Source organism: Carcharhinus amblyrhynchos, chromosome 18, assembly GCF_965287045.1.
Source record: "Carcharhinus amblyrhynchos chromosome 18, sCarAmb.v2.hapA, whole genome shotgun sequence".
Classification (NCBI taxonomy): Eukaryota; Metazoa; Chordata; class Chondrichthyes; order Carcharhiniformes; family Carcharhinidae; genus Carcharhinus; species Carcharhinus amblyrhynchos.
In genome coordinates this window covers 10,817,149-10,838,472 of record NC_137341.1, presented here as the reverse complement: position 1 = coordinate 10,838,472, position 21,324 = coordinate 10,817,149, and the positions used below count along the sequence as shown (strand labels likewise).

The window sequence follows — 21,324 nt, the reverse complement described above, 5'->3', positions numbered from 1 at the left end:
CAGAGTTAACGCCGGGGGGGCGGGGGGGGTGGTGTGGTGGTGGTGGTGGAGGAAATCATACCAATAAATAGCTGAGTGTTGTTTCCTGTGGGAAAGCCAGCGTGTTTCTCTCTACTAGTTTTTCCCTCCAGTTTCTACGTTCTGTCAGAAGAAATCAAGAGAGCAGGTTTCATGCTTCGTGCATGCCTCAACACCCCGGCAAAACAGATTCACTGAGATGGGGGCAACATCTTTCCAGGGTGCCCTGATCAGATTGTGTATAAGCCTCTCAGCCCCCCCCCCCACCGACCTCACAGACCACCACTGAGGTGTTGGGGCCTCTCCTCCCCGCCCCCCATGGCAATACCACTTCTTTGCATCCCCTCCCCCTGCCCATCATCGGCCCCCCTCCCCACCCTCATGATCAGTGGCCCCTTCCACTTTCTCTTCCCCCCCCCGACCGATATTTGGCCCCTTCCCCTCCTCCCACTCCCCCATCCCCAACCCCTCCCCTGCCCCACAGTCGGAGCCTGGCTCATGTCTAAGTGAACCTGTTGTAAACTACGCCGACGTAATGTACTGTGTGGGGTCAATATACAGCAGGATGGGATAATCATATTCAAATATATTAAAATATATTTAAATTATGTCCACACACATTGATTTCACCCAAGTTGAGAGTCTGGGTGACTCTTCCAGAATCGAAACATTCATCCTTTTCTCGCTCCACAGATGCTGTCAGACCTGTTGAGAATCTCCAGCATTTTCTGTTTCCAGCATCCACAGTAATTTGCTTTTATCATTGATTTCACCAGCCACTTCTTCCTCCCACTGATCGGAAACAGCATCGCCGTCTGTGTCCTCACAGATCCCGCTAACATGGCCTGGGAGATATGATGAGGGATAGTGCAATCTTTGACCATCTACGTCCCATGACAACACTCTGTTCTCTCTTTCCCTTCTCCAGCTGTCTCAATGGGGGAGATGGTCCTTTAAATTCTGGAGTTACATCAAGTTACAGGTCGTCAACACCCCAATTAGTGAATAAATGCTGGCCTAGCCAGTAACACCCACATCCCACAAATGATTAACAAAAAACTAGGAAATATAAACGTGCTGTAAAGTAGCCAGAATGTTTTAGGTCAAAATTGAACATTTTTCAGCAGAAATTATCCTCTGGCACAGATACTCAGATAAATAAAAAGTACATAACAATCTAGCAGTATTGCTAAAGATCACAGTTTGAACAATTATTGAAGGCAATAAAACAAGATGCTGTTCTTTGGTGTAGCTTTCCAGCTGAATTTTTTTCATTTATCTCCTAAACACTCATCCAGTCACTATTGCCTCTTTGACTCTGGAGCTGGTCTCTGGTTGTCATTTCACTGTTGACATGGGTTGAGGGCTGGTGAGTGAGGGTGGGCCATCTGTTATACACCTGGCCTCACTTTTCTTTCCAGCAAATTAAAATATCTACAGCACCACCCCCCCCCCACCCCATCCCTGCACCCTTGGGTGCTTTGGCAGTAAAATGTCAACATAATGGCCAAATAAATTGTAATTCCAAACAAAATTGGCAAATTCAGGGTCAGTGCCAGGAACTGATAAGGATCTTAAATTCAGGGAAAATGAAGAGCCCAAACACTGGGAAAGTATCCTCCAAGGTAACAAGGCAATTAAAAAACAGCAAGCAAAGTGCAATTTTCAAGTTTCAAGTAGATGCTTCACACAGACACACACGCATGTTGTGTTGATTAAATGTAATTGGGGTCAAGAAAATATATTTTAAAAAATGTGAAGCATATGATTATTAGTACAGAGACCATACTAAACCTTCAATCTAACATTCTCCAGTGGAATACATTGCGTAGGCTCTTGTAGAACAACAATATTAAAACTTCTCTGCCAAATTCTATACGCCTTTCCCCACAACACATTTGTTGTTTATTTATTTGCATTGGTGCATATTTCTCCAAGTCATAACAGGGAATAAAATTGATATTCAGCTAGAAAGGAACGTGTTAATTAAGGGAAAACTACACCATCTTGGATAAGGCAAGTTGTGTTGGATAAATGTAATAGATTTTGAAGGCAATAATGGAATGGGTTGAAAAAAGAAAATGCTAGAAGCTATATATATTCACACACAGGACCTGGTAAAAGGAACATGTCCAGGCCTTGCTCCTTTTTTGAAATGGAGATAATAGTTCCCTGGTGCATTCTCCATGGCAATGCCTCGTCCAATCAGAATCAACTTGGCAGCCAATCAGCACACTTCCCTCATGCAGTATAAATTGTTGCTTCCTTTGAAATTTGGCATTCTTACATCTGTCCTGATGCGTGCAAAACTAAAAACTTTGACAGTGTGTCTCTTTTCAGCAATACTGACATTTGCATAGGATTTTCAAGACATTTGACAAAATACCACAGAGGCGGTCCACTGATAAAATCAAATCATGTCTATTAAAGATGAAACAGGGAACTACAAGCCAAAACAGCCAAATTTACTGAGCGACTCCCAAATGAAGGAATTGCCAATAAGGTTCCACTTCTTGTAGCTTTAATTTTAAGGCAAAACATTAATTAAACATGAATTAACAGGCAAGTTATGGTCAGAATGACCTATAAATTACACATGGAATAGCAGATACAACAATCTGACAAGATCAGAAATACTCCTATCATTCCCCATACAAGTGTGGCACAATGTACAATCTCACAGACAATCCAACTCGGCCTCCAAAACATAGGCTCTTGCTTTACTCAAATTTAAAGGTGGAAAGCTACTTTCCCTCCTCTCCTGCTGCCTTATCTGAACATCCTGTACACTGGATTCCAAACTTAATCCCATTTTCTGTGGTGTGTCACATTCATTTATCACTTTACATCATAATTTCCTGTAACATATATCTTCAACTTATTCCAAGTGCTTCCAGCAGTCGTATAAAAGTACTTAATCAAATGTTTCCGAATTTTTTTTAACTCTTATTTTGTGGACTTTGCCTGGATTAATATTCTATCTTATCTCTTGACTGCCCTTCAAGATCTGCTTAAATTCATGACTTCTGCCCCATCCATAACCAAACTAAATAAAAGTCAATGTTTGCTCTGTGTTATCAGGCCTTGCTGATTATATACAGTACATCTCTCCTGTACCTCAAAAGGTACTCACGTTTACAAAACCAAAAAGGATCATTAACCAATGTCAACTAGCCATCAGACTTTGGATGGACCTACCTTATATTAAGCTGATCTTTCTCTTCACCCTAACTGTAATATTACATTCTGCACCCTCTCCTTTCCTTCTCCCCTGTGTGCTCTATGAATGGTAGCTTTTGTCTGTATAGTGTGCAAGAAGCAATGCTTTTCACTGTATACCAATACATGCGGCAATAATAAATCAAATCAAAATCAAATCAAATAATTTCTATAATTTTATCCATGAACTCCCGTGTTTTCCAGAGACAAGCCACAACAAGGAGTCTCAACCTTGACTGGGAGGTAACAATTCCACCTGAGTCAGAAGGTCGAGTGTTTGACTCCTCCAGGGAGCTGAGCACATTATCTAGGCTGATACTTCAGTGCTGTACTGAGGGAGCACAGCACTGATAAAGGTTTTACCTTCTGGATGAGATGTTACACCAAGACGCTGAATAATCTCTCTGGTGGACGGAAACAGTTCCATGGCAACACTGGAAGAAGAGGAATCCTGGCCAACCTTCATCCCATAGCCCAGCATCAGAGGGGAGAAAGTCCTGTGGCAAAATGATGAAGTGGAGATGCCGGTGTTGGACTGGGGTAAACACAGTAAGAAGTCTCACAACACCAGGTTAAAGTCCAATCAGTTTATTTGATAGTAAACCCACATAGGCAAAATAATGTAAGCAGTGCCAGAGTTTTATTATCCCAAATTTTTCCTAAGGCATTTCAGAAGGCACACCGAAAGGGCACCTAAAGGAATAAAGGCAAAATAACAAAAAAAATTGAAGCAAAACTTCCTTATCTGCACCTCAAACAAATTTGAATCTCATTCCTTGCTTCAATTTTCATTCATTTTTAAATTGTCTGCAATGAGCATTATGTTTGGGCCAGAAACAGTAAAGAAAAATCAAAGTCTTTGTCTGAACTGTATCTTCAATTGAAATGAGCTGTGTTGCGTTTGGATTCCAGGCAAGGGGAGGAAAGGTGTAGGACAATCTGTCATTCTGAATATAAAGCGGCCTTTCCAATCAGCAGCATCCTCTAAGTGTCGAGGTGCACTGAAGCATTATTCTGAAATTGCAGCTTGTCAAAGTTTCTTACCATCTTGTGCTATGACCTGTTCAAACTATCTCGCAAAAGAACACTTCTGAGCACTGTATTAACAGGAGATGTCAGAAGCTTAAGTCAAGCTATTATACAACTCTAGCGCTTTCAGACAAATACTCAAAATATGTAGAAATGGCATTAAAGCACAGAATGTTTTACCATTCAGCAAATATTTAGCATTATGTTGAAAAGGAAGGCATGGTGGTACTGTGGTCAGCACTGCCGCCTCACAGGTTTGATTCCCGGCTTGGGTCACTGTCTGTGTGGCATTACCTCTGGTGATCCAGTTTCCTCCTACACTCCAAAGATGTGCATGTTAGGTTGATTGGCCATGCCGAATTGCCCCTTAGTGTCAGAAGGACTAGAGTAAAAATGTGGGATTACAGGGATGGGGCCTGGTTGGGATTGTTGTTGGCGCAAACTCGATAGGCCAAATGGTCTCATTCTGTGCTGTAGGGATTCTATGAAAACGGTCTTCTAATTGCCATTATCTTTCAGTAGGTTCAATGAAATTCAAAAGTTCAGTTACCTCATGGTAGTCTAATAGAAGATTGTTGTGTATGCAGGGCATTAGCACCTCTAAGAGGACGGGTCAGGTGATCCTAGGATAGTTGGGAGGGTGGAGGAGGGGGGTGGTGAAGGGGGGCCTGCCCGAGATTCCACTCTTATAGGCAATTGAGAGCTGGAGTGCAAGGAGAACAGTTCATTCAATAAAACCTTCTTTGCTCCTGTGACTTGCCTCCTTGTGAGTTCTTGACAACTACCCAATCCCATCCCACCCAATCCAATTCCCTCCCCTTTCCAACACTAACCCCTCAACCCTCCCATCCCCTTACCCGATAGTCTCCATATTAAAGTTGGTGCCTTTGTTCTACAAGTGTGAGACAGCAGCAAGGATCCTTCTTCTTTCTTCATGGTGGGCCATTGGAGGACTCACCAGAAGATACATTGCTTTGAGAGAGGGGGTTGTCCATGAGGCTGTCAAGGTTGGGTGTCAGGCAGACATTAGGGAGAGGAAACAGGCACTCGGAGCCGAGTGCAGCTACAAGACTGCTCGCTACAGCCACTGCTGATCGCTGGGGTAAGTGAAGGGTTCCTGAAGTTGTTGAAGGACCGCGGGCAGCAGCCAGGAATCAGCGCGGGAGAAACAGGCTTCAGGCCTACCCGCATAAAGGCTGGAAATCTTGCCACTGCCAAGGAGAAATGAACAGGAAGTTCGGGACCATCAGCGAGTTCCATGAGGAGGCCGAGGCAGGGTTGACTTAGATGGAGAGATTCAGTATCTTTGTTACAGTGAACAAGATTGAAGACGACATCTTGGTTCTGGTATTTTTGCGCACAGTGGGCAGTTAAGATATTCGGAGTCCTGGGGAACTTCTGCAGCCAGAGAAACCAGCTGATAAAATATTCGGAGTCTTGGGGAACTTACTGCAGCCAGGGAAACCAGCTAATAAACCATTCACGGAGTTGTGCAAGTTATTGAAAGGACACTTGGTGCCACAACCATTGCAAATTGCAGAAAAGTACAGGTTTTACAAGTGCGACCAATTGGAGGGCAAAAACATTGTTAAAGTTGTCAAGGCTCTCAAAAATTTGGCAGAATTTTGTGATTTTTCTTCAGGAAGTGCTGCAGGACTGTCTTGTATGTGGGTAACTACAGGAAGAAATTGGGCGAAGGTCATTAACGGAGAAGCAATTACATTTCAAAAAGGTTTTCGAGATCACAGTGTCCATGGAATGGGCTGCCACGGAAGCCTCACACTTAGACACGAGAGCAACATATACAAGATGGTAGATGCCCCAGGAAATCAATCAAAGCCTGAGGAGAGTGGTCAGTGTAGTAAAAAGGGCCACACGGAGACTGGTGGCTATGTGAGAGGAGCACATGTTGGAACTTAAGAGAATGGGTCATTTTGTCAGTGTGGGGGTGGAGTGCCTAATCCCACCTGAGAGGCTGTCATCAGCACGCTGAGTGGCACACTGCACGTGTTGATCTCCCAGGGAGATCGGCACGTGCACATTGTATTCCCCCTCTCCCCCCAATCACTGGCCTGCCGATCACCGGCCTCCCAATGTCCTCCCAGACCATCTCCCGATTGCGGGCATCCCGATGTCTTCCCTAATCCCTCCCCCATCCCCACACACCTCCCATAGCCAGCCCTGATCACCAGCCCCCAGGACAGCCCAGATCGCTATCTCCAAGCTAAGATCTTTTCTTTCATACGATGCAGATACTGCTGGCAAGGCTAAAATGTGTTCCCCATTCTTAATTGCAGCTGAATTGGTGTAGGTACATCCAGCGCTGTTAAAAAGGGGATTCCAGAATGCTGACCCAATGATAGTGAAGGGACAGCGATATAGTTCCAAGCTTGATGGTGTGTGGCTTGAAAAGGAAATTGCGGGTGTTGGCGTTCCCATTAACCTGCTGTCCTTGTACCTCTAAGCGGTCGAGGTCGCATGTTTGGAAGGTGTAGTCGAAGGAGTCCTGGTAAGTTGCTGTAGTGCAGCTTGTTGTTGGTACACACTGCTGTTGTTTTGCACCAGTGGTGGACAGTGTGAGGGAGCAGGTGCCAAGCAAACAGGCTGCTTTGTCCTGGATGGTGTCAAGCTTCTTGAGTGTTGTTGGAGCTGCACCCATCCAGGCAAGTGGGGAGTATTCCATCAGCCTCCTGACTTGTGTTTTGTAGATGGTGGACAGGCTTTGAAGGAGTCAGGAGGTGAGTTACTTACCGCAGAATTCTCAGCTTCTGACCTACTCTTGTATCCGTAGTATTTATATGGCTAGACCAGGTCAGTTTCTGGTTAATGGTAATCTCCAGAATGTTGATATTGGAGAATTCAGTGATTGTAATGCCATTGAGTGTCATGGGGAGATGGTTAGATTCTCTCGTTGGAGATGGTCATTGCCTGGCAATTGTGTGGTGGGAATATTATTTATCACTTATCAATCCAAGCCTGAATGTTCTCCAGGTATTGCTGCACGTGGCTGGCAGATGGAGTATAATTAGGGAAATGTCAGAATATCCACACTTTGAAGGAAGAATAAAAAAAAGAATATTTTTAAAGGTGAGAGACAAGTAAATATTAGCATTCAGTGGGATTTGTGTATCCTTGCACATGGTTCGCAGAAGGTTAACATGCAGGTATAAAAAGAGGCATGTAAGACTGCATTACAAGTACATTGGGGTGTAAGTGTAAGGAAGTCATTCTGTAGTTACACATGGCTTTGGTAAGACCACACCTGGAATACCATGTACAGTTTTGGTCTTACCTTAAGGAAGGATATACTTATCTTAAAGAGGGTGACATAAGGTTCACTAGATTGCTTTCTAGGATGCGAGGGCTGTTCTATGTGGAGAGGTTGAAAAGATTGAGCCCATATTCACTGGACTTTGGAAGAATTAAAGATGATCTCATTTTGGCGGCATGGTAGCACAGTGGTTAGCACTGCTGTCTCACAGCTCCAGGGACCCGGGTTCAATTCTGGTCTTGGGTGACTGTCTGTGTGGTGTTTGCATGTTCTCCTCATGTCTGCATGGGTTTCCTCCGGATGCTCCTCTTTCCTCCCATATTCCAAAGATGTGCGGGTTAAGTAGATTGGCTGTACTAAATAGACCCTTAGGGTCCTATTTTACCATTTTGATTCTAAGTGCTGGATGGACTTGAAACGGGGAGAGTTTCAGGTCTGACTTTCAGACCCATTCTCAGGTGTCCCAATATGCACTCTGCCTGCAAAAATATCAGTGATTCCGAATCATGCTGCACAAGCCTGCGGGCGGAGCTTATTGAGCCTGAAACCCTGCAGCTCCGATCAGCACCTCCAGCTGCGCATGTGCAGAAAAAGATAGAATAATGCTCCCCTGTCACATCCCTCCCAGGCCGGGTAATGCCTCTCCCAGGCCCCCACTGACATTGCCCCACCCCCCACAACATTGCTGACCACTTACCCCCATTCCCCCAGCCACATGCTCCCCACAATCACAGCCCCAATTCCCCCAGCCACATGCTCCCCACAATCACAGCCCCCCCATTCTCCCAGCCACATGCTCCCCCATTCTCCCAGCCACACGCTCCCCACAATCACAGCTCCCCAATTCCCCCAAACACATGCTCCTCACAATCACAGCCCCCATTCCCCAAGCTACATGTTCCCTACAATCACAGCTCCTTGCAAAATTGAGAGGCTGCAGCAGTGCACTCTGCAAGGACCTTGTGCACATCTTTCAGCTGGAAGTGAGTTGAGTGCACAAGGACCCAGCAGCACTACAAGACTCGAGGTCAGTGCTGAGGCCCAGGTCCGTGCTGCAAGTTGGACATCGGAGACTCTGCAGAGCAACAACAGCTCTTCAAAACCCCCACACATTCGCAGAGCCCCCAACGACTTGAGAAATAAAATGTCCACAACAAAAGGACACATGTGAGTAGCAGAGAGCTGTTAGACACTATGCACTTACCTCAACACTAACCCTCACTGATGGAGCACCCAGATCAACTTTTATAGAACGTGTCTGTTTTGCACCGATTCGGAATTGGCAAACGTGGTGGTAAACGGGGGAGTGCCAATAAAATTGAGCGTGCAGCCCATTAATTCAGTTTAAATGCATTCAAATGTATTTAAATAGCCGTCGAGCCCGTTTCAGGCACGGTTCCGATCACATCCATTTTGGCCTTGGTAAAGGAGGAACCAGCACAGAGGTGGGCACAGATCATGCTACTCACCTCACGCCCAACTTTACCAAGTTTTCACACCCAAAAATGGGTGCAACTCAATGATAAAATCAGGCCCTCCGTGTCAGGGAGATTAGCAGGGTAAATATGTGAGATTACAGGTACAGGGCCTGGATGGGATTGTTGTTGGTGCAGGCTCGATGGGCTGAGTGGCCTCCTTCTTCATAGAGTCATAGACGTTTACAGCATGGAAACAGACCCTTCGGCCCAACTTGTCCATGCCGCCCTTTTTTTTAAAACACCTAAGCTAGTCCCAGTTGCCTGCATTTGGCCCATATCCCTCTATACCCATGTAACTATCTAAATGCTTTTTAAGAGACAAAATCGTACCCGCCTCTACTACTACCTCTGGCAGCTTGTTCCAGACACTCACCATCCTCTGTGTGAAAAAATTGCCTCTCTGGACACTTTTGTATCTCTCCCCTCTCACCTTAAACCTATGTCCTCTAGTTTTAGACTCCCCTACCTTTGGGAAAAGGTATCGACTATCTACCTGATCTGTGCCTCTCATTATTTTACAATAAAATACAAGATCATCTCTCAGCTCCAGAGAAAAAAAATCCCAATTTCTCCAGCCTCTCTTTATAACTCAATCCATCAAGTCCTGGTAGCATCCCAGTAAATCTTTTCTGCACTCTTTCTAGTTTAATAATATCCTTTCTATAAAAGGGTAACCAGAACTGTACACAATATTCCAAGTGTGGCCTTACCAATGTCTTGTACAACTTCAACAAGACATCCCAACTCCTGTATTCAATATTCTGACCGATGAAACCAAGCATGCTGAATGCCTTCTTCACCACTCTGTCCACCTGTGGCTCCACTTTCAAGGAGCTATGAACATGTACCCCTAGATCTCTTTGTTCTGTAACTCTTCCCAACGCCCTACCATTAACTGAGTAAGTTCTGCCCTGGTTCAATCTGCCAAAATGCATCACCTCGCATTTGTCCAAATTAAACTCCATCTGCCATTCGTCAGCCCTCTGGCCCAATTGATCAAGATCCCATTGCAATTGGAGATAACTTTCTTCACTGTCCACCATGCCACCAATCTTGGCGTCATCTGCAAATTTACTAACCATGCCTCCTGTATTCTCATCCAAATCATTAATATAAATAACAAATAACAGCGGACCCAGCACTGATCCCTGAGGCACACCGCTGGTCACAGGCCTCCAGTTTGAAAAACAACTCTCTACAACCAACCTGTGGCTTCTGTTAAGAAGCCATTTTTGTATCCATATAGATACCTCATCCTGGATTCTGTGAGATCTAACTTTATGCAACAAACTACCATGCAGTACCTTGTCAAAGACATTGCTAAAGTCCATGTAGACAATATCAATAGCACTGCCCTCATCCGCCTTCTTGGTTACCTCTTCAAAAATCTCAATCAAATTTGTGAGACATGATTTTCCACTCACAAAGGCATGCTGACTGTCCTTAATCAGTCCTTGCATCTCTAAATGCCTGTAGATCCTGTCTCTCAAAATACGTTCCAGCAACGTACCCACCACAGATGTGAGGCTCACTGGCCTGTAGTTCCCAGGCTTTTCCCTGCAACCCTTTCTGAACAAAGGCACAACAGGTGCCATTCTCCGATCTTCAGGCACCTCGCCCTGACTATCAATGACTCAAATATCTCAGCTAGGGGACTTGCAATTTCCTCCCTAGCCTCCCACAATGTCCTGGGGTACACTTCATCAGGTCCTGGGAATTTCTCTACCTTGATGCGCTTTAAGACTTCCAGCACCTCCTTCTCTGTAATATGTACACTCCTCAAGACATCACAATTTATTTCCCCAAGTTCCCTAACATTCATGCTTTTCTCAACAGGAAATACAACGAGAAATATTTATTTAGGATCTCACCCATCTCTTGTGGATCCACACACAGACGATCCTGTTGATCCTTAAGAGGTCCTACTCTCTCCCTTATTACTCTTTTGCTCTTTATGTATTTGTGAGGATTCTATGATTGGAATGCAAATATTTCTTATAGGACTTGATAGGGAGGATGTTCTGAGGCTGCAGATCTCCCCTGAGTCTAGAAATGGAGTTATAGTTTCAGGACAAGGAGCTTCCTGCTGCTCTGCCGAGATTCTGTTTCCAGCAACCATCTTCGTTCTTTTCTCTGCTACTAGCCCACAAATTACCAGATTTTATTGACCTCAGGTCACTCTCTCCCACAACATACAACCAGTTACAGTACACATGTACTGTGGCAAGTCAAGCAGCAGCAAGGTAAATGATACTATAGTCTTGGTGAGAGTGGAGAGCCATTTGAAGAATGTGCTATTATGTATAGACACTTCACACGGCTACACTTCAAAAAGTGATTCATTGCATGGGATGCACATTGGGATGCTTTCCTTTTGAGAGGCTGTAATGAGGTGCTGGAGAACTGCAATTTATCTCCTTCTTCGCACAGTTCAGCTAGCTGTGGCAGGAAAGGTAACGATGCAACAAACTTGTTTTGTAATGTCAACCGCCCAGAAAAATCAAAAAATATTCAGCCGCTGCACAGCCGCCCTCGCTACAATCCAAAAAGAGATTGCTCAAATCCCTGGTTAGCACCTTCCAAAAGCTGAAGTCACCAATAATCAACCATAAACAAAGCTCAAGACTCAGACTAGCCCTCCAGAGCCTGATACTGCACGCTCCAGTTTAATGTGAGCTGATAGACTCTGTCATCTGCCCTGCCTGCAGTATTGGACTTGAAATACCATCTTATTAAGAAGAAGATCTTATTGAGAAAGCATTACTGAGAATTTAAATAAATAGCTGGGAAGCCAGGCTGTGTCCCTTGTGGGAAAGCAATCCTCTGCACTCAGAATGCTTCTCTAAGATGCAACCAGACAATCCAATATGCAGAGAGGCAGTAAGTCTGCCATTCCTCTCTAGCACTGCCGAACCAGAGCTCCCAACAATGACCCATTCAGATCACAGAGTTTACACATTCCAGTCAGAAGACATTAAATGATTCCGTCGGAATACAAATCCTTAATCTACTGGAGATTCTTCTTTGCTAATTTAGCAGAGGTGTTAATCTTGCTCAGTCCCATTGTTGCATCTGACAGGAATTCAGTCGCAGTGGGAGTTGGTTTATTACATGGGTGACAGTCACAATTGCACAAAGGAATTTCAGGTAAACGAGTCACGTTAAATGCTGCAACCCTCCTGCTGGAACTCATAAAGGGCAGGATTCTCAGACTGCAAGCACACGTTGACATACCAGCTTGAGGGAAGCTTGAAATCAACAATTAAAACTGAAAAATTCCTATTTTTTAACATGAAGCTAATAAAGAAAGCTTTGGCACTCATTGGGGTTCCCAATTGAGGGGAAATGGAAGGATTCCCTGAGATTTTATCACAAATGACCTACTTATTACAAAGGCTTTTCTCCCTCTTTAACCTACAACCGTTAATATTATTCAAATAGGAGTGAAAAACTGCACAATATTTGGATTCCTACTTTCCAATAGTGACTACCGTTTCAGAAGTTCTTCACTGGCTGTGAAGCACTTCAGGGATGCCCTGAATTCATGAAAGGTGCTATATAAATGCAAGTCTGTACTACCTTCTCTTTGTATGCCATGGTTCTTTCACACCAAGCAACACACAGCAGTGACCAGGATATTAATCTTGAACCGTGATCCAGTCAACTCTGAGAGAGAGTCATTCAGGCTTGAAATGTTGGCTCTATTCTCTCTCCACAGATGCTGTCAGACCTGCTGAGGCTTTGCAGCATTTTCTGATTTTGTTTCAGATTCCAGCATCCGGAGTTATAACTCAGTCAATTTTTGAATCTGTAAAACAGCCCATTTTTGGCCTGGGGAGGTTAAAGCTTATTTATTAGTGTCACATGTAGGCTTACATTAACACTGCCATGAAGTTACTGTGAAAATTCCCTATCGCCACACTCTGGTGCCTGTTCGGGTATACTGGGGGGCAACTTATCATTGCCAATAAACAGCATGTCTTTCGGACTGTGGGAGGAAACCGGAGGAAGCCCACACGGACACAGGGAGAACATGCAGACTCTGCACAGACAATGAACCAAGCCAGGAATTGAACCCAAGTTCCTGGCGCTGTGAAGCGGCAGTGCTAATCATTGTGTCACAGTGCTGCCTAAGGTCCCATCTCCCTTCTTAGGTGGACACACTATTTTGAGGAAAATTCCTCTGTCCTGGTCAACTTGATCTCTCAATCAACATCACAACATACAAATTATCTGCTCATTATCGCATTGTTGTTTGCAGGAGTTTGCTGTGCATCAGTTAACAACCATGACTACACTTCAACAGTAATTCATTGATTGTACAGTGCTTTGAGATGTCAGTGGTTATGAAAAGTGCTACACTGATTCCTCACTTAAAGTTGTTGCTGAAAATCCTGACTTTGAGTGAAACAACTTTGAGTAAATCATGGATTGGGTTCATTCAAATATTTCTTGCCTGGGCATAAAACAATGAAATACATGTGCAGCACTGTGAAATTCACCAAATATCCTTACACAGCATCTTCCAAACCCATGAACACTTCTACCTAGAAGGACAAGGGCAGCAGATAAATGGGAACACCACCTCCAAGCCACTCACTATCCTGACTTGGAAATATATCATGCCTTTGCAGTCACTAGGTCAAATTCCTGGAATTCCCTCCCTAATGACATTGTGGGTCAACCCACAGCACGTGGACTGCAGCAGTTCAAGAAGGCAGTGCACCACTACCTTCTCAAGGACAACTAGGGATGGACAATTAATGCTGGCCCGGCCAGTGATGCCCTTGTCCCGTGAATGAATAAAAAAAAATTCCTAGCTAGAATAACTTGCAAAATAAATTATTGAATATAACAGAAATACTATATAAATTCTAATTAGATTACATTAAATTACCCAAACAAGGTCTGTGCAACACAGATTCTGTATGTCACCCACAGCACTCCTGATTTTTTTTCCCCACTCCATCTCTCTTCTGTCCTCCCTTCGTCTTCTTTCCCATTCATTCTTCTTTCTCACTCTCTCTCTCTCTCTGTATTTGTCTCTCTCTCTCCAGAGCCTGGGCCTCTTCCTGACAGTCTGCAGGGGCCAAGTCTCTAACAGGGCTGTTGATTGAGCTGCTTGGAGTCTAAAGGGGGGATTGATATGGGAGCTGTACTCTCTTCTCCCCCCCCAGAGTGCAGCATGTGAGGGGAGGCAAGGCCAGACTGAGAACAATGTGAAAGCAAAAAGAGTGACGCAAATCAGAAAAACAGACCGTAAAGAATGAACAAAATTAACATGAAACAAGGTTAGAGTGAGGACTAACTGCATATAAAAGTAAGTCTTTTTCTTGATAACGGAGAGAATAATTTCAAATCAACTTAACTTTCCCATCTATTACTGCTTCACCTCATGATGGCACAGTGGTTAGCACTGCTGCCTCACAGTGTCAGGGACCCACGTTCAATTCCAGCCTCGAGTTACTGTCTGTATGGAGTTTGCACGTTCTCCCCATGTCTGTGTGGGTTTCCTCTGAGTGTTCCAATTTCCTCCCACAGTCCAAAAGATGTGCAGGTTAGGTGGATAGGCCATGCTAAATTGTCCCTTAGTCCCATGGGGTTAGCAGGGTAAATTCTATGATTCTATGAATAATCAACCTGTTTGGCCACATTATGAATGCACCTGCTGTTGGCCATCAATTCAAGAGTGGGATACTACCCATTGCGTCACAGGACCTCCCCTTGAAAAACAGAACATCATCTTTTTGAACACCTCTATGTTAAGTCTCACCTTAACTGTCACTGCTGTAGAAGGATTCGCTTATTAGTATTTAATATATCTTGTTTTTACTCTTTCAGATGAGGTGGATATGTATGTGGAGTATTAGAATCATAGAATCCTACACTGCAGAAGGAGGCCATTTGGCCCATCGAGACTGCATTGACCACAATCCCACCCAGGCCCCATCCCCACACCCCATGCATCTACCCTAGCTAGTCCCCCTGACACTAAGGGACAATTTAGCATGGCCGATCTACCAATCCCATCACCGATCAGATGGGACAAATGGCCTGTTCCTATGTTGTGAATTCTATGCCCTATGTCTTAATTCAAAGCAGAATTATTTACAGATCCAAAAATTCAGGTGACAAAATCTGGCTAAGTCAGGGGTTCTATTCGTAGACACGCAGGGTAGAATAGGTGTAGGGTGATGCGGCAGCGCGGGCTTGTTGGGCCGAAGGGCCTGTTTCCCATGCTGGGTTGTTCTTTGTTCTTTGTAAAACTGGAAATCCTACCTCCCTGGAAAAAATGATCAGTTAAACGTGAGCGTGTTTTTCCTTGGACCAATTCTATAATCATATTCCCTTGCTCCTCTTCCTTCTGCAGACTTTCTGCTCCATTGCAGGAACTTTTCAGGTTCAAAGAGCAAAAAGGTGAGGTATGGGTAGTCTCCTGGTCCCAGTCCTCGTAAAGAAAACATTCTTTTGATTTGGGACTAATAATGTAATTGCTCACAGTGAAGCACATGGATGGGTCTTTATTTTCTCCACTGGTCAGCCCTGTTTTCACGTCAACCTCCTGTATCAAACCAAGGCCGCAGAATTATGTCGGACAATGCCACAACCCCATTTTACTCTCAATGAAAGAATTGCTTGGACAGATGGCTCGGGCTCGGTAGGAAGGAGAGCGAGCTGGCTAACTGAGACTCGAGCCCCATTCTCTGCCAATTAATCACAGATTATGTCAACGCTGTCAGCCCTGAGTAATGAGTAGCAGCTGCCAAAACTACAAGGGAATTGGCCGCCATCCATTGCATGACTAAAGACCCGTGTAAGTCAAAGCCCACTCTGCACACATGGAGACAGGATGAAGCCCAAAGGTCCACATCATGAAGCAATATGAGAGATTCTCAAACGACTGAACTGACAGGCTTCGAGGAAGGTGAATTTTCTGAGGAAGCTCAGGGCGTTTGGGGGCAGCAAGCCTTCAATTTGCTATGTGAAAGTGAGCTCTGTAATCGCTTAGAATCATTACCTGCCTATTTTCTCAACAAGTCAAAGCTGTTTCCAGGAGAACCAGGGCAAACCTATTATCTACAGCAGCTCCAGGAAAGGGTAATCGTCTTCAACTCCCCACAAAATGACAGTGAAACTGGATAATCGCCATTATTGATTCTGGATAGTGGTGTTTCCTGCAAGTTTACACACCAAAGAACACTTGGGCACAATTATTCAAGTTTTCAGGATTCTCTCTTTTGTATATTCTACTAGCAAATCTTTGATGTTGTTTGTATTATTGATGTTACACCATATAATATGTGACTCCGCTGCTAAAATGGAGATGTGTTCAAGACAGCCTGACTCCTTGAGACCACAAAAATCTCACTGACGCAGAACGTCTTTGTATCAATTACAGGTCGATTTCAGTGGGTGAGGGGGGGCTTGCAGATTGCCAGGTGCTTGGACACCAGATAGGCAAGGGGAGGGGGGAGGGTGAATCAGTGGGGTAATGGGATTGGACCTTCCAGAAATAGGAGGGGACACAACTGTGGATGGGAACAAACACACACCCCATAAGCGTGTGCAGGGATGCGTAGGAAATTCACGAATTTGGCATGCAGAATTCGCCTAAGGGTAACGGTCGTGGTTGCAATTTTGGAGGTTCCAGCATTAAATGTCTTCATTTGTGCCTCTTTATTTGCTGATGTGCCTACAAATTGCCAAATCTGTCGCAGCAGCATGCAGAGATACTTTGGGAATTGGATCAATTAGTTCAACTAATTTATGATGTGCAGAATTTAATGAGATGTGCAGGGATTGCCTGCTTAAGCACTAAACAGAACCAAGATACCAACTTGAAGAGGTTCAGATAAAGTAATAAAATAATGAATGAGACTGCATTTGCTACATCTACCAGCAATTTTAAGTGTTATTGATGGCAAAATCTTGAAAGGAAAGAAAAAGAAAAAATATCCAAGCGAATCAGTTACTAATAGAATTTTCTTGTTTTTTAAACAGGATGAACTGCAGTCTTAATTAATTCAATATAGTCAGAGCTGCCTGGAGCGATGTCTGCTTATTGGCATATAAATTATCTAGGATTTAGAGCAATGCAGCAAGTTTCCCACTCCTTCACCAACCTCTATCTCAATAGGTTGGCTGACTTGGGAATGCAGAATGTAGTTAGTCACACATGGGAATGTGCTGGGAATTACTGTTCTAAATCCTAGATTTTTATGCTCAAGTCTTGGAATTTGAATCCACAGCTGGCAAGAATAACAGCACCAGAGCTATCATCCTGGATTCGAAGCTTTCAACCACATTATACTGTGACTTGGATGGACGGACAAGACCAATGAATCCGTGATAGCATATGCTGAGTGTGGAGGAATCAATTCATTTTACCCGTACCAAAGATCTCATAATCTTCAGTCGGTATCTATCCCTCAACTAACATCACTAAAACAGATTATCTGGTCATTTCTGACATTGTTGTTCATGGGATCTTGCTGTGCACAAATTAGCTGCTGTGTTTCCTACATTAAACAATGACTACAGAAGAAAATAATTTAATTGATGAAGAAACACTTCGGTTTGACTTAAGTTCTTATGTCATAGAATCCCTACAGTGCTGAATAGGCACTCTAACAGAAAGCCTTCTTCCCCGCCCTATCCTCGTAACCCCATTTTCCATGGCTAATCCATCCAACCTACACATCCTGGGTCACTAAGGATCAATTTAGCATGGCCAATCTATCCAACCTGCAAATCTTTGGACTGTGGGAGGAACCTGGAGCACTCGGAGGAAACTCACATAGAATCAGGGAGAAGGTGCAAACTACACACAGGAGTGATTCAAGCCAGGAATCAAACCCAGGTCCCTGGAGCTGTGAGGCAGCAGTGCCAACCACCATGCCACCCTGATATTTCTAATATTTTGCATTCTGATATCCTACATAAAAATGCTAACCATGTTGCTTACAGTGGAAGTTTTCTTCAGAATTCCAAAGAAAATTGTCCAATAGATTTCCTGGTTATGAATTCCCTAATGGAGCACAATCTACTTGGAATATTCCAATTCAGACATCCCTCAGGTTTTTTTTTATTCATTCATGGGACATGGACATCGATGGCTGGCCAGCATTTATTGACCATCCTAACTGCCTGAGACCAGTTGAGAGTCAAGCGCATTGCTGTGGCTCTGGAATCACATTAGGCTAGACCGGGTAAGGCCAGCAGATTTCCTTCCCTAAAGGGCATTAGCGAACCAGATGGTTTTTCCGACAATGGTTTCATGGTCATCTGTAGATTTTTAATTCCAGGTTTTTTTTTATTGAATTTAAATTCCACCACCTGCCAAGGCAGGATTCGAATTCAGGTCCCCAGAACATTAGCTGAGTTTCTGGAATAATAATCTAGCGGTAATACCACTAGACCATCACCTCCTCACAATTAGCCTAGTCAATAGAGGTTGACACATTCCAGCTCACTTAGAAAGCATATAATCCCATAACATTTCAAATAATTATTGATCCTATCCATTTAGAACCTGGGATTTTCACTGTCTTTTGTGGCTTTCCATAAAGAACTACCGTGCCCAAACTAATGCTGCATTACAGGCACGAAGTGTAGGAATGAGTGAGATTTGTCACCGAATGGTAATCAGGATCCTTTGGGGCTGAGTTAGCTTCGGGGTAACATGCCTTTCAATGGTACATTTGAAACTAAATCAATCCTCTGTGGTTAACTCACTGCATCTCTGAAAGTCAAACCAGGGACAGGCACAGCACCCCAGGGGCACTGTGGATAATTAACCAGCCACATTGTTGAAGCTGGGGGTGGGGGGATTTTTGGCAAATCAGTCATTGGGGTTGGCATTCTTCCTACAAAACTCCAGGTAATCCTAAAAGCCAAATAGACGCAGTGCTCTCAGTTTACCACTCACTCTAATGATGATACGTTAATCTTTGCAATCTTAGAGAATTGAGAGAGTGAGAAAGACTCAGTGGTGTCTGTCCAGTGGTTTCAATGAAACTCGGAAAATATAAGACTTGATTTGATTTATTATTGTCACATGCATTAGTATACAATGAAAAGTATTGTTTCTTGCGTGCTGTATAGACAAAGCATACCATTCAGAGAGAAGGAAAGGAGAGAGGGCAGAATGTCGTGTTACAGTCACAGGGTGCAGAGAAAGCTCAACTGAGTACACTATACGTCCAATCAAAAGTGTGACGGCAGCAGGGAAGAAGCTGTTCTTGAGTCAGTTGGTACGTGACTTCAGACTTCTATATCTTTTTCCCGACAGAAGGAGGTGGAAGAGAGAATGTCCGGGTTGCACAGGTTCCTTAATTATGCTGGCTGTTTTACCGAGGCAATGGGAAGTGTAGACAGAGTGAATGGACGAGAGGCTGGTTTGCGTGATGAATTGGGCTACATTGACAACCTTTTGTAATTTCTTGCGGTCTTGGGTAGAGCAGGAGCCATACCAAGCTGTGATACAACTAGAAAGAATGCTTTCTATTGTTCATATGTAAAGTTGGTGAGAGTCGTAGCTGACATGCCAAATTTCCTTAGTCTTCTAAGAAAGTAGAGGCATTGATGGGCTTTCTTAACTATAGTGTCAGCATGGGGGGACCAGGACAGGTTGTTGGTGATCTGGATGCCTAAAAACCTAAAGCTGTCGATCATTTCTACTTCGTCCCCATTGATATAGACAGGGGCATGTTCTCCACTACGCTTCCTGAAGTTGATGACAATCTACATAGTTTTATTGACATTGAGGGAGACATTATTGTCGTCGCACCACTTGACAGATTCACTATCTCATTATTTGTGCAGACTAAAGACGGAATGTGTTTGCTATATATTACATGCAAAGGAATGCAGCATGGATTGCAGCAAATGTAGTCAACATAAAGAGGGGCTGCAGTACAAATGGATTTGGATAAGTTCAGTGGAATAAATTCAAAAAGTTTTCAGATGACACCTATCATCAGAAGAACTTGAAGGGAAAGGTCCCACCTGGAACAGCTAACTCTTTCAGAGACCAACTGACCCAAAGGTGTGCAGGTTAGGTGGATTGACTGTGTGAAATTGTCCCTAAGTTTCCCAAGATGTGTAGGTCAGATGGATTAACCATGGTAAATGTGTGGTGTTATGGAGATAGGGAGGAGTGGTGGGCCCGGGTAAGATACTCTGTCAAAGAGCTGCTGTGGACTCAATGGGCTGAATAGCCTTCTTCTCCACTGTTGGTGATTCTATGATTCTAAGCCCCATTGTACATGTTTATACTAGCACGCCAAAGAAGTAATTCACCTGAACTTCTATTTTTGTTTCCAACTTTCTGCTTTGGATTATTTTTATTTTATACGCAAATAAAGATTCAATCTTAGACTAAAATGCAAGTTGGAGGGACACAAATCTCTGAGGGAGAGCCTTTGTGAATTTAAGGTTCAACAGTTGAGTCTGGTATTCATGGAGGCTTTGGGTGGGATTTTCTAGCTCACCCCAAGACCAGAAAATCCCTCCCGAGGTCAATGACCTTTGTATGTTCCTGTCCCACCTGCTATGATTCCCATGTGAGCAGGACAGGAAAATTTCGTCCTTTGGGTCTAAATCCAAGGGCAAAATTAGAAACATACACTCATGTGAAACCATGGGAAATGGATGACAAGATCTTTAGACGATATAATGTCACCGGACCGGGCCAGAATCAGGTCAGAACAGACATAACGTAAAAGAATTCATTTGAGGAGGATATAGAACAGAGAAACCAGGATTTACATCAGAGGATAGTTTTCCTAAAGAGGCGGTGACAATAAAATGAAAGGGGAAATGAAGATAAAAGAGGAAGTATGAATTGATTTGCAATGTAACTGTGCCTCTCTCAACACACTTTATATTTCACCTTCCATTAAAACATTCACCTCTTACATGTATGTTGACAGAAGTATTAAACAGCAGTTGTCTGAGTTGGCTCAGCAAGGCATCCTTGTGCAAGTTTTGTAAAATAAAATTAGTATGCTTCTTATTATCTTCTACATTGAAATCAATAGCAATAAGAATTCTTTTTTATTTGTTCATGGGATGTTGGCATCGCTGGCTGGGCCAGCATTTATTGCTCATCCCAGAGGGACTTTAAGAGTCAACAACATTGCTGTGGATCTGGAGTCACATGCAGGTAAGAATGGCAGATTTCCTTCCCTAAAGGACATTAGTGAACCAGATGGTTTTTATGACAATTTTAATTCCAGATTATTTTTGTTGAATTCAGATGTAACCATCTGCCATGGTGGGATTTGAATCCAGTTCCACACAACATTA

General features: G+C 43.7%; 1 protein-coding gene across 1 annotated transcript in view; it reads right to left on the bottom strand.

Moving 5' to 3' along the window:
• The window catches only part of LOC145354647 (equilibrative nucleoside transporter 4-like), a 241,243-nt gene that overhangs the window by 199,637 nt on the left and 20,282 nt on the right, over positions 1-21,324 (bottom strand). Inside the window, exon 2 of the mRNA XM_080206079.1 lies at positions 3,601-3,734. The gene's annotated coding sequence lies outside the window, so the exon portion shown is untranslated. The remainder of the gene's footprint in view (positions 1-3,600; positions 3,735-21,324) is intronic.